This window comes from Dipodomys spectabilis, unplaced genomic scaffold (genome assembly GCF_019054845.1).
Source record: "Dipodomys spectabilis isolate Male_0828 unplaced genomic scaffold, ASM1905484v1 ptg000288l, whole genome shotgun sequence".
NCBI classification, from domain to species: Eukaryota; Metazoa; Chordata; class Mammalia; order Rodentia; family Heteromyidae; genus Dipodomys; species Dipodomys spectabilis.
In genome coordinates, this window is record NW_024870965.1 from 3413671 (window position 1) to 3428077 (window position 14407).

The following is a 14407-nucleotide window of genomic DNA, read 5'->3' on the forward strand; positions in this document are numbered from 1 at the left end:
GTGGCGCAGGAGACTTCCAAAAATATCTATGCATTTATGAAAATCTACTTTGAGGCACCTAGGGTGGGGACTGGGAGTTTGGGAACTTCCGGAAGACACCCAGCAGGTAAGTGAAGTCACATTGTACTTACAGGGTGTCTGTGATCTATGTGGTGAGTGTTGTGTTTTGCAAACTTAGAAGCTAATGAAATACATGATTAAATTGTGACTTCCGTTTGGCTTAAGAGTACCTTTGAAGTGCATGTTTGGTTTTGTTTTTTCTTAAGTGCTGGAGTATTTTGTTCTGGTTTCTAAACCCATCTTGGTGCTGAACTGTGTATGGTGCTCACACCAACAAGAACTCTGGGTAATGTCTGCGGCTACTGCAGACAGGATGACATATAGAAAATAGGCCTTAACGGACACGGGCCAGGCGCGTGGAGATTACCAAGGAGACGCAGTCTGTGACAGGTGCTGAGGGCTGCCGTCCCCAGCAGGCCATCCTCTGGAATGCCTTCCTCTACCTACCTCCAGTGTTTTACTGATTTTTACAAATATGAAACCAGCGTTCTCCTTGCTTGTTTGAAGAGGGCTGCCGTGGGCTAAATTATGTCCCCACCAAATTTATGTTAAAAGTCCTGACCCTAAAAAGCTTGGAACCTAGGCTTATTTGGAGAGAAGTTCCTGGAAACCTTAATCGAGTTATCCTGACGTCACACAGCAAAGTCTACTCCAAAGTGACTGATGTCAGCTGGGCGCCGGTGGCTCACACCTGGAATCCTAGCTACTCAGGAAGCTGAGATCTGAGGATCACGGTTCAAAGCCAGCCCAGGCAGGAAAATCCATGAGACTCTTATCTCCAATAAACCACCAGAAAACCAGAAGTGTCGCCATGGCTCAAGTGGTAGAGCACTCACCTTGAGCTGAAGAGCTGAGGGACAGTGCCCAGGCTCAGAGTTCAGGCCCTACAACTGACAAAAAAAAAAAAAGACTGATGTCTTATTTAAGAAAAAAAAGGAAATTTCAAGACAGATGTAGATACAGGAAAGATTCCAAATGAACATGAAAGCAACTCACTAGGAGCCAAAGAGAAGCCTGGAACAGATACCTCTCTCCCAGCTTTGGAGGGGACAAATGCTGCCAACTTCCCTTCAGCCGCAGGAGCTGTGAGACAAGCAATTCCTGTGTTTAACTCACCCAGTTTGTGGCTCTTCATTACAGAAGCCCCAAAGCTAGTAGTTGGGCATAAACCAAACAAATGATTGGAACAGTTGTATGAAGCTTCTTTTAAAAAGATATATATATATATATAATATAAATATGCAGATATGTACATATAGATGTATATATATATATGTCATCACTTCCTTCCTTTCCACATTTACTACTTTAATTAAACCCAGATCCTCTCAGCTCACAAAAGCAGTTTCAATAGCTTCCTTGTGGGTTTGGCACAGTTAGTGGTCCAAACCTATTTACTGAGCAAATGAATTCAAGTTGATGATAGTCTTGTGTGTCTTTAATTATTACATTAATGTAATTTTGAATCTTGTGCCCCTCAAGTATTAACTTTTTTTTTGGTAAAATACATTCTTTTGCTCTCTTTCATGACACTGAGCAGCAAGAGCAGAGAAGACATTAGGAAGTGGAGGTCTGACATCTTCTAGAGTTCTCTCTATAAGATGAATTTGGGAATTTGCCACCTATCAATATGTTCCGTTTCCCGTGGACACTCGTAACTTGGCAAGAAATTAATGAACATATTTACCGCATAACGACAAAGGGCTGGCTTAGAATTTTGGAAGGTTAAGAGAGTGGTAAATGAACGGCAGCAGACTCGGCTGGAAAGAAGTTCAAGTTTAGGTTGTGAGAGGAAAGACATGAGACGGAGGATGCTTTTTACCACAGAACTCGAGAGTCTCAAAAGTCTCGGGAAATAGAGGAGCCAGATGCCTGTGGAAGTAGGGCTCCATGTAGGCCTGGCTCTGTGAGTGGTGGTTAAACCTCTTTAAGGAAGAGAAGACATTACCCTGCCTTTCTTCACATATACATTGCTAGCGACTCTCCACGCCCTGGAAGTTTTACTGTGGAGTCAGGGTGAGCTCGGGTCACTGTCCTTTCTGAAACACGAGGCACAGTTGTGGGGTTCCTGACACCCCAAGTTTAGGGGAACTTGAAACAAGATGCCTCAGGGAAAGTGCTAGGGCTTTCCAGCTTCTCTTTGAACCCTAGCAGGCCCATTCACATCTCCGTCCAACCAAGATCTCTGTGTGCGTGTCTGTGGAGTGTGGTGTTAGTGCATGCGATCTGTGGTGTGCGTCTGACGTGCATGTGCTGTGGAGTGTGACATGGATGTGCTCATGTAAACCTGCGAATTGGAGGTTTCCAGGGCACTGTCACAGAGCAGCCTTCGTAGCAAAGCCCCCTGGAAAGACTCCCCACTTTCCATTCCGGTCTCTGCAACACAAGCTAGAAGTAGAGCGGTGGAGCTCCAGCCTTGAGCGGAAAAGCTCCCGGAGAGTGGGAATGCTTGGGTTCCAGCCCCGTATCGGGACAAACAAAGGAGAAAAATCAGGCATGAATGCTGTGAGCCACAGTGCGAAATATGGAGATGAATGAGGGAACAATGCGTGTACGGGCTTCGCTGGGGCGGTCCCACTGGAAAGGGCAGGCCGTTTGTGTGTTAGGGAGCTTGGAATGCTGTTATTCATAGGAACGAAAGGCAGGCGTAGGTTTGACAGTAGCTTTAGTTAGATAGAAGTTAGCTTGTGCTGTTTAGGCTAAAATTCATTCATCTAAAAGATGAGCCCTCTGTTTTGAGGTGATAAATGAGCTCTTGGCCCTACCAGCTGGATGTGACCTTTGAAATGCCAGAAAGACATTGAAGGAGTTTATCATTGGAAGTGTGTGTATTTTGAAAGCATTTTTCTTTTGGTTTCAATCATTACAAAGGCATTTCCCTTCACTGTGCCAGATATGAATTCAGTATATCCTGATCATTGTCTTCCTTTCATCATTCTCCTCCAGCTCTCCAATTGCCCTCAATTTTCCAAATTCCATGTTCACATACGTACCTTGAATCTGATGATTCCCTTCACCCACCTTTCCTCTCTCCATTTGTCTGCCCACCTACCCTTGACCTCAAACTCCCCACACCCCAGACACCTCCAGTCTCTGCTTCTGGAAACTCATTTTATGAAATGGAAAGTTCAAGGAAGTTGCACAAGAGATACCCTCCCCCCTTGCATATACCTTGCTTTCGTATATTTTTATATGCGTGAATACACTAAAAAAAATTCAACGTTCTGAAACCGGATGAGAATATTTAACCTTGTTCACCACCTGTAGCTCAGAAGGCACACAGACTAGACATGTCTAGCGAAGCGGAGGAAAGCAGGTAGAACCAAACAGCTGTTTTATCTTCAAAGAGCATGCCAAGAAGGAGGCAACAAGGATAACTGTGGGTGTAGCAGAGGAACAAGGGTTGGGAGGCGTAAGGAGAGCAAACTGGTCCTTAGGAGCCCAATGGAAGTGAAGGCCAAGGAAGGGCATCCTGATCGAGAATGTGGAGAGTACTACTGGGTCCTGGTAGCTGGCTGGGGTTGTGAGTCTTGATGGACAGGAAAGGTCAACAAACACAGATATCCATGAGAAGCCACCAAATGTGCAGCCGATATACCTTCCTCTTTGGCAAGCGTCAGAGCATCCCTCATTTGTTTATGTTTGGAACTCTGACAGCCCTCGGTGAGACAGTTCCTCAGTAACTGATGAGGGTTTTTAATGCACTCCTGTTCTGGCCATACCGATAGATGAGCACTCATTCACGGTTTCTAAGACCATTTGTACCTAGAGGTGGGCCCAATGATCCAAACAAAGTAGACTTATTCAGAAAAGGAAACCCAGACCCATTTATTTGTGTGTGTTTGTGTGTAGTCTGATGACTAGCTAGCAACGTGAGCAGGGAGAACTCCGTATTGTTTGGTAGTGAACAGGCCCTGGTGGTATAAATTATCTGCTGGGAAAGATCTAGCATGGTCTGGATGCAAACACGTTCTGTTCCACACAGAGGGTGGTTCAACAATTCCCTTAACCCACCCTTGTCCTTCTCCGGCATTTGGCTGAAGTCCATTCAGGAGCATTGAGGTGGCTGCTCTGTGACTTTTCAAAAGTGAATACGCTGATTACTTCTACATTTTGTGAGAAATACCTAGGCTAGCTTACATTTTTTTTCCCCAAAGACTACGTGGTAAATGTATAAAACCTTATTCCAGAAAATCCTCTTCATTGTGACTCGTAAGTAAATGGTTCTCTTTGGGAGTTAAGAGGATGAAGAGAATAATTCCTCCTCTCTATTTTAACATTGTTTTCAAACCATGTTGAAAAGTACCCAGCCAAGGAATTAATTTTTCATTATTAATATCTTCGAATCTTTGTACAAAGGAGTTGCCCTCCAACAAAGCCCTTATGAATGCAATGGTCTTGGTCAATGCCATTGCTTTGAACATTTTCACCCTTGCTCCCAAGCTCCCCTTCCGTCACTTTTCTTAATTTTGTTGAACCTGCAGTCTTGCTGCAATGTAATCATTTCACATGCAAGAAAGCTTTCTTGTACTTTTGCTCAGAGGAGAGTGAGTTCTTTCCACTCTTCTTCACTGCCCCTTGCATTTCCCATGGTTCCGTGGACGTCAATGTCTTAGCAGGACCAGGAGGCTGGGCCTCACGCACAGATTTCATGTGGCTGAGGACTGTCAGTTCTCCAAGATTTTCATTGAGATCACTCACAGTGAACCACACAGACCCTTTCTAGATGTTTTGTCTATTCTCAAACGGATGGTAATCAAAACTTCATGGGTCAAGAAAATGTGGTACCGATTCACAATGGAATTTTACTCATTCACGAGAATGAGTGAAGAAATGGAAGGGCCTGGAAAAAAATTATGTTAAGTGAAGTTAGGCCTGGAGAGACACAAGTAACATGTTTTTGCTTATATGTGGAAGCTAAAATTAGTGTATAAATATATCAGTAAATACTTTGGGTAGCATGCAAATGTGCCCAAATATATTAACAGAACTGTGGTGTAATTTCAGAGGACAACCCAACAGTGTAATTTCTTAGAAAGGTTAAAACAAAGGTCATCAAAGGTCAAAGGTCAACACAGCAAACACCAGGAAATGGGTACTTCCAGGAAATGGAACCAGGAGAAGGGGCTAGATGAATAACAAGAAGAAAGGGGGGGAAATGTAGTTAAAATTCAATGCATATCCAACAAAATTAAGAAAATTGGAGGAAGGGATGCTTGGGAGGGAGGAGGGAGGTGTTGAAAGGGATGACGTTGACCAAGACTGTTTGTATTCATGAATGACTTCATTGAACGGCAACTCCTTTGTACAAGTTTCAAACATCTTAATAACAAAAACTTAATTCCTAGGCTGGGTGCTTTTCAGTGTGGTTTTAAACCATGTTAAAACCATCATACAGGTACACTGAACATAGAGGCTCACATTTTACTAACACAGTTAAGCAAAACAAAGAATTTTCCTTTCTTAAACAATGAACAAAGGCATAATGTCAATTATTATCGAGCCTTAGAGAAATATTTGCTAAATAGTTAAGAATGAGTAAATTCTTTTCTTCCCTTAGCTTCAGCTCCAGAGATAAATATATAAGATTCATTACTGAAATGTTTGTGAGTTCTTAATAAAGAAATAACAGGCTAATTTTTGAAATTTTTGTCCCTACACAGGACATTTCAAAAAACTATTTTTTAACAGATTGCCTGTGTCTTGAAATATTTTCTGTCTATAACTACCTAAGCCTAAAGTAAATAATTTAATGTGGGTAAAATACATTTTTTAAGAAGAAAGAGTGGCATTTTTTAATGGTAGGCATCCTAACAGAGATTTTCTCAATGTGGCTCTAAATTATTTAGATATGTCATAAAATTTGTTTCTTTTGGTTTGATTTTCTTTGGCATAGTACAGTTTCAAAAGTGATATGCTATTTCTGAAAAGTGACATTCTAATTATTATTTTTGAGTTTCAAAATGAAATGAATAAGCTCTTGTTACTTTAGTAACCTAATCTACCAGGACACAGCTGACCCTACGTTTATGTTCAGAAAGAGTGGGAAGTTCTGACTAAAATCAAAATGATAAACCATTAGGGATTACATCTATTGCTTGGTTATTGGCAATGTTTTATAAAAATAAGTACATGTCTATATACAATTTTATATGATCTATTAGAAAATCAGTAGATAACTGAATTACAGCTACTATAGTAAAGGGTCTTTTTTTTGTATTGACCAAAAACAAAGATCAAATTCTGATTATTCCAAATGTTAAAAAAATAAAGTGCATGATATGTACCTTTAAAAAAATTGCCTTCCTATTTTTTCTTAACATGATACCAGTTACAGACAAAATACAATTCTGTAAAGAACTTGCATGCATACATAGGACTGCGTTGTGAATCAACATTTTACTAGTGCTATGCAGGTTTCCGAAGTTTTCATGATGATCTCTTAATTTAAAAAGAAATTTAAAAAACAGATTTGACGTTTATTGATTAGCTTTCATATGCCAGGTATTTTCTGTCCATTATGTTGTTTTGTAGGTTGATTTCATCAAGGCTCAGAGGTATTAATTAGATTTCTGAGAGATTCAGTTCTTTCCAACTCTCCAAACTTTTTCTTTTTCTTTTTTGTCGGTTGTGGGGCTTGAACTCTGGACCTGGGTGCTGTCCCTCAGCTCTTCTGCTTAAGGCTAGTGCTCTACCACTTGAGTCACAACACCACTTCCGGTTTTCTGCTGGCTAATTGGAGATAATCTCATGGACTTTCATGCCCGGGCTGGCTTTGAACCTCGACCTTCAGATCTCAGCCTCTTGAGTAGCTAGGATTACAGGCGTGAGCCACTGTTGCCTGACTAAAACTTTTTCTTTTCTTCTTTCTAATTTTTGTGGGTCCTGGCACTTGAACTCAGAGCCTGAGGTCTGTCCCTGAACTATTTTGTTCAAAGCTAGCTGCTCAATCACGTTGCTCCATAGCTCCGATACCAATCCTCAAACCTTTTCTTTACATGAAATTATTTCCCTTGGTGATAAAAGCTGATTTTTCACATTGATGCTTTATTTATACCCAAACCCCTCCACACACACATATACACATGATTTATTTAAAACATAATTGTGAAACTTATTAATTGTTGATGGAGAACACATTACCACATAAGATACTTTGTATTTGTTCCACTGAAAATGGCTGGAGAGCCCACTAGCTAAATCTCCTTATAAATTCTCTCTTCCTAAATTAAAAAAAAATTAAAGCAATAGTTGGGTGGCTTGTGCCTATAATCTTCGCTACTCAGGAGGCAGAGATCTATGGATCACTGTTCAAAGCCATTCTGGGCAGAAAAGCTTATGTACTCTGATCGCCAATAAACTAGCAATAAAAGCTGCAAGTGGAACTGTGGCTCAAGTAGTAGAGCACTAGCCTTGAGCAAAAGAAGCTCAAGGACAGCACCCAGGCCCTGAGTTCAAGTCCTAGGCTCAGTACAACAAAACCATACCAAACAAAAACGCCAACAATCAGATTCCACCCCAGGCCTGTCAGCCCCACCCCGTCCTTACCACTGAAGCTCTTTCTAAAACCGTGAGGATCATCTACGTAGTGCATAGTAGTTTTGACTGTCATCTTATTTTCTCTGCTTGGTTCAGTCATCATGGGTGCATTTTTTTCCCCTTTATGTATTGCCTTTGTAGCCTTACCCTTTGTGGAATTAATTTTTTAACTCTTTTCATTCATTTTTCAAAAACTTTTTATATTTTAAATATTAGTAATGCTCATTTTCTAGTTAATTCTCTATACTTTTTGGGCAGTTTAACTAATACCCAAATTTAAGTTATGCCTGACAAATCCATTTTCTTGCAGCCCTACATTCTGTTAGTTCAGAAAATAACCTTATTTGTAAACAGGATGTTTACAAAAACAAAATCAAATCTAAACAGAGCCACTTTGGTAGGACATTATCCAAGATGAATTCTCTATATGGAGTGAACATTTGGAGACAAAACACACCCAAAATACATGTAGGAACATGGAAATGAGGAGACAGGAATCAATTAAAGCTTCTCTTCACTGATATCAGAAGAAACCAATCTTACTATCTCCATGATTTCAGGTTATAAACATCAGAATTAACAGACAATACATTGTCCTTGATTCGATCATTGAGTTTGTACTGCTTTGCTATTCCTGCCATTGCAAATAAATACAGATTTGAGGAGTACTGGAAGCAGTGTACTGCTGTAAAAAATACAGAAATATGGGGCTGGGAAGCTGGCTCAATGGTAGAGTGCTTGTCTTGCATACATGAGGGCATGGGTCCGATTCGATTCCTCAGCACCATATAAGCAGAAAAAGCTGGAAGTGGTGCTGTGGTTCAAGTGGAAGGGAGCTCACCTTGAGCTGAAGAGCTGAAGGACAGTGCCCAGGCCCAGAGTTCAGGCCCCATGTCCAAAAAACCAAAAAAACAAAAAACCCCAAAAATACATGGAATAGCCTTGGAATTGGTTAATGAGTACAGCATAAGAGGGTATTGTGGCAAACGATGGGAAAAAAAAAACCTAGATTGCCTTGGAAAATCACCGCAGGAAATACATCCCAAAAGGGCTCAGAACAAAGAGAGATATGGAGAAACTTGTATTGTCTCAGAGAATGCATATATTGACTGTTGTTGTTTTAGAGAATGATTATGTTGACCCGAAGAGAATTTTGGTTAGAATAGGAATATAAATCTGAAATCTGTCCTTGGAAAATCTTTCCAAGGAAATCAGAGGAAAGTCGTAAAGGAACAGCACTGTCTCCTGTCAGGTTGTACTTGACAGTAATGGATCTGAATGGTTTGTTAAAGAACTTTCCAAGTAAAGTGTTGAGCATACAGCACAGCTTCTACTTTTTGCTTTTGAACCATAAGGGGAGAGAGAAACATGGAAGAAAGCTTTGACTCTAAATAAGGGTTGAATAGAAATGGAATAAGACCTGTCCTAGATTTTTGCTTTGAATTCAATGTGGAAAAGGAGTATTTGAGTACAAGTGAGTATGAAGGACCGATGACAAGTTTGAATCTCAAGTTATAATGCAAGTGAGTGACAATAATGCCTTTAATTGATGTGCTAGGAACAGAGATATAGAAAAGCTGGTTGGTTATGGGATATTCTGTTGTTGTTGTTGTTGTTGTGAGGCTTGAACTCAGGCCCTGGGCTCTGTCCCAGCGCTCAAGGCTAACATTCTACCACTTGAGCCACAGCTCTACTTCTGGTTTTTGAGTTGTTAATTGGAGATAAGTATCTCACATGGACTTTTCTGTCCAGGCTGGCTTTGAACCGCTACCTCAGATCTCAGCCTTCTGAGTAGCTAGGATTAGTCATGAGGCACCAGTGCCCAGCTGTGGGATATGTTTTGAAAGTATTACTGGCACAATTTACCAATTTATTAGATATAATTTTTACAATACAGAAGACAAAGGAATATGCTGGATCATGGGAAATGTGAATAGTACAATGACATTGAAATCTTTAAGAAAAAGCACGTTTGGGGAAAGAACTAACACTTTCAGCTTATGAAATGTAAAACAGCTATGGGAAATCCAGCCACAAATGTTAAGTAGGTGTTTGGATTACAAATTTCAGTTTCAAGTGAGGCATAGATGGTAAATATATGTATCTGGATATGTACATCAAAGCCACAAACTGGACAAAGTAGAAGTCACCTAGAGATTACATGGAGCTAGAAAGAGCCTTTGGACTAGACCCAAGTGGGGTTTAATATTTTGAGTTGGCACAGAGGATGAGAATTGAGCAGAGAAGACTTAAAAAAATAAAAATAATCCACAACAAAATCATCAGAGAATGAGATACACAAACCAAATGAATGATGTTTCTCGAGAAAGGCACATTAGTAAAATGTTGGCTCTGAACATTATCTTGAGATTCGGTGAGATAGAGGTCATTGTCCCTCATAGAGGAGTAGGTTTTGATAAAATACTGGGTGTTTAAAGCCCAAAGTGTGCTTCCAAGTGAGTCGGAATCCCTTCTGCCTTCAGCCATATGGAAGCAGCTAGAACCAGAATAGCAATCCCACGCCAATGTTTAGCATTCTGGACCAAAAAAAAGAAATACAAGGCAATTATTTTCAGACTGAACAACATGTAGCGTAGGCTTGTGATCTGGGAGTAAGGTACAGAGAGAGACCAACCCAGAAAGAATTTTCACTTTGTGCTGGAAGCGTCAATACGGTTCTGGTGAAGAGCAAGAGAACCGAAGCAATTCATGACTACCTCAGGGAGCCGAGAGGAGAAAGACCTGCGCAGAGGGCGGTGTGTGAGACAAGCGTGCAATTCATGGATGTCAGAGCTGAGGCAAGGGACAGAGAACTCCTTCTAATTAAGTTCTAGCAATCTGCATCTTGGTTTGTGGGGGAACTCGGCTGAATAGCAGGACATGGGTACTCAGGGGGAGAGTTCCTGCAGCAAAGAATAATAATAGTAATTTGGAAAAGAACAAAAAAAACAACCAGGGAGAAACAAAATAGCAACCACATCTTGTTTGAGATTAGAACAAAATGCATCTATAGCTACAAAAAGTCGGTGGCCCAGGCTGAATAACACAGATCATTGTTAGATGCAAGAAAGCTTGCTCTATAAAAATAGACCAATTACTGACTGAAATCCTCTACAATAGCTCAAAGAGAGCTTAACAGCAGAATATTATCGCCAGAATATGGTTTCTTTGCAAGTAAGTACCAAAACAAAGCTCAACAGTCTTTGAAGGATAGGCAAAGTGCTGAGAGTGAATTCAGTACGGTCTTCAAAATGGTCAGCCTTAAAGGAATCACTGGACTTGCCAAAGCCAAACTTTTATTTAGTAAGCCGGAAAAATAATCAGTCCCCATGAGAAGATTCAGAAATGACAACTGTGATACCATTAATGACACAAATTGCCAAATACACTTACAGGGAGTGAGTGACATCATGGACACGGAAGAGGGAAATGGACGTGGTTACGGAGAGGAATCTAGAGGAGATAGATAAAATGTTGATAACCGGTGTGCTATTTGGTAAAATAGCAAACATATTCCACCATTGTGAAATCACAAGCGTGGACTCAGAAGCTCCCAGACAGAGCAGATCAGCACCAAGAGATGGGAAAAGACTCAACTGAACACCACATTAGCTGACAGAATGAAATAATACAGATGACAACATAAATAAATAAAATACAGACTAGGATCACAAGCAACACGTAGCACTGTCTTCTGAAACTATAAACAAAAGGGACAAAATTTCAACTGGACTTCAAGAGAGAGAATAAGATAGAAGAGAGAGAAAAAATTTGAGTCAGAAACAAAAGAAGAGAAAGAAACTATTCACAATAATTAATAAGACCTGAAGATAGTACGATGAAGTTAAGCTTTGCATCTCCTTGTAGAAGAAAAAAAAACTATTTTACAAAAATTCCTGAACGCATAACAATATGCTACGATTAAATTAAGGAGACCCAAGAATTCAAACAGATCACAATAGTAAGAAAATTAATATAATCAGAAACTTTACAATAGAGAAAAACTCAGCATCAGGCTGTTCCACAAATAAATTCTATCCAACATTTTTTTAAAATGGAAATCGTTCTCAATTTCTTTCATAAAATTAAAGCAGAGGATAAACTCATTTCCTAAGGCCAGCCTTACTCTGATACTAAAGTGAGACAGATAAGAAAAACAGGTCAGTCTCCCTAAGGAAACAGATGTAACAATCCTCAAGGAAAAATACAGTGACCCAAATTCAATAGCACTTTAAAAGTGTCACATGTCATAGTCAAGTCTGACTTTCCCTGTGACACAAGGATGGTTTAATAAAGCACAATAATTGTGACATAGCACATCAACAGCCTGAAGGATAAACACCTCACAGCCATCTCAAAAAATGCAGCACAAACTCCCGGAAGTTAAAACCTGTTCATTGTAAGCAAGTGCAATCAGCTAAGGGGGGAAAATTGAACTCTACATACATCATGTCAAATACACAGCTAAAATTGAAATCAGTGTGAAAAACAGAAAGAATATACTGTTTATTGTTGTTGTTGGTGGTGTTTCGTGCCTCTCTTGGGGCCTGAACTCAGAGCCAGGACCCTGTCCCTGGGCTTCTTTTGCTCAGAGATAGTGCTCTACCCCTGAACCACAGCTCCATTTCTGACTTCTTTTGGTGGTTACTTTGAGATAAGAATCCCGCAGACTTTCTTGTCCAGGTTGGCTTTGAATTGTGATCCTCAGATCTCAGCCTCCTGAGTAACTAGGATGACAGGTGTGAGCCACTGGCGCCCAGCCAGAAGATTTTTTCCCCCTAAAATCTAAAATCAGTGACAGAACAAGGCATCACCATCTCAGCACTTCTATTCACCATCGTTCTAGACATTCCAGCTGTAATAATCAAGAAAGAGATCCAAAGCCATCTTCAGCATAAGAAGGAGTAAGAATGTCTTTTACAGATGGTAGGAGCTTTCCTGTATAAGACCTGAAACCTTGAGGGAAAAAATATTAACTCAGTAAAATTGCAGAATACCAAGTCAACATATACAAGTAAATAAAAAGTACTATATGCAACTGGGTCAAGAAGAATACAGTAGTTAGGAATATATGTAATTGGGGAATGAAAAGTTATATACGACACGAAAGGAAATAGAAGACTTAACATATAAAAGTGTTTGTCCTAATGTAATCATGGTATTTCATACACATTATATAAAAATGAGCTATGCAACTTAAGGCAGAGATGGGGGAGGAGGGAAACAGGAAAATGAAGGAAGGGGTGACATTGTCCAAAAAAATTGTGCTCATTACCTGACGTATAGAATTGTGACACCTTTGTAGAACTCCTTAGTAAAAACAAATTTGAAAAAGGAGGGAAAGAGCGGGCCTTCTAAAATGTTCCACACACTCAAAGCCCATGTTGTCATCACCAAAGTTCTACTAATAATTTTTTTTTGCGGAGACATTAAACAACCCTGGACTCTTATGTAACTATAAAATATTCAATACAGCCAAGTGACCTCAAGAAAGATTGAGAAAACTGGAGCTGTCACACTTACTTCCTGATTTAAAAACATATTTCAAAGCTATTGTTGTTAAAACAATATGACATTGGTGTAAAGACAAGCATATGGCAGCACAGAACAGAGTAAGAGCTTTTAATTAAGTATGGTTGGTCAGGTAACCTTTGACAAGGTTACCAAGAACAAAAGTAGGCAAAAGAGGCATGTAACTAATCACACTAGGAAATCAGGAAATCCACTTCCAGAAAGACCTTTAATTTAAAAAGATAAAGAAAAGAAGCCAAATAAACTAAAAGTGGATTATATTTTAACATAAAACCAAGAACTGTAAGATACTACAAGGAAACGCCAGGGCAAGCCTGGAGGTCTTGGTCTTGGAATTGATTTCATGAATGTGATGCCCAAAGTACAGACAGTAAAATGAAAAGGAATGGGCAAGGGTGAGAGAGAGACAGACAGACAGAGAGGCAGAGACAGAGAGACAGACTGAAAAGGTAACTTAGAGTGGAAGATAATACTTTGCATACTGTGTATGTAATTAAAGGACTAAGGTAAAAAATGTATTAGGAACTCCTATAACTTAATAGAAAAACAAATAAATGTATAACCTCATTTAAAAAATGGACTAAGGACTTGAATAACCATTCATTGTGTTCTAAATGGCTTTCTTTCCATTCCCTATTTTTAAAATATTTGTGATTATTTTTCAATTGCCTGTATGTTTTGGGAAAATTAATATACATATACTCATTTAAACTTTAATTAAATTGACCTTGTAGATTAGTAAACATAAGAAACACAGTCTAATAGGTAAGTTAGTAAAACATCCTTAAAAGAATATAAACTCATCCTTAGTAAAAATGCAGCTGTTGTGTCTTTATAAGTTGAAAATTGCATTGTCAGTTGAAAATTGCATTGTTGTACATTTGTAAGTTGAAAATGATGTTTGGGAAGATCAGTTTCTTAGCGTTTTCTGGGTCATGGACTCTATTCGAGAATCTAATTAAAATGACAAGATCTCACAGATGGGTGATAGATAATTCATGCATAAAATTTTATCTAAAACTGTTTGGATTTTTCATGAGTGGTTGGATTTCAATAAAGCGATACCTGACAAGGGTAAAGTGATTTATGTAAGTCCGTAGAACACTAACAACTAATATTTTGGCATTTAAAGTTATTTTTTCTCTTTTTCCACGTTTTTATGGGCCTGGGGTATTAGAGAAGGCAGTGTCTCTCTGACACCGGCACACATGCATACCGTGTACGTCCTGGATCAGACTCACCCTCTCTTCGCTCTTCCTGCCTTGTCTGTACAAGT

The 14407-nt window shown here is 39.6% G+C and overlaps 1 protein-coding gene across 1 annotated transcript in view; it reads left to right on the forward strand.

Moving 5' to 3' along the window:
- Positions 1-14407, forward strand: part of Kcnt2 (potassium sodium-activated channel subfamily T member 2) — a 263490-nt gene that overhangs the window by 145191 nt on the left and 103892 nt on the right. The gene's annotated exons all lie outside the window — the stretch shown is intronic.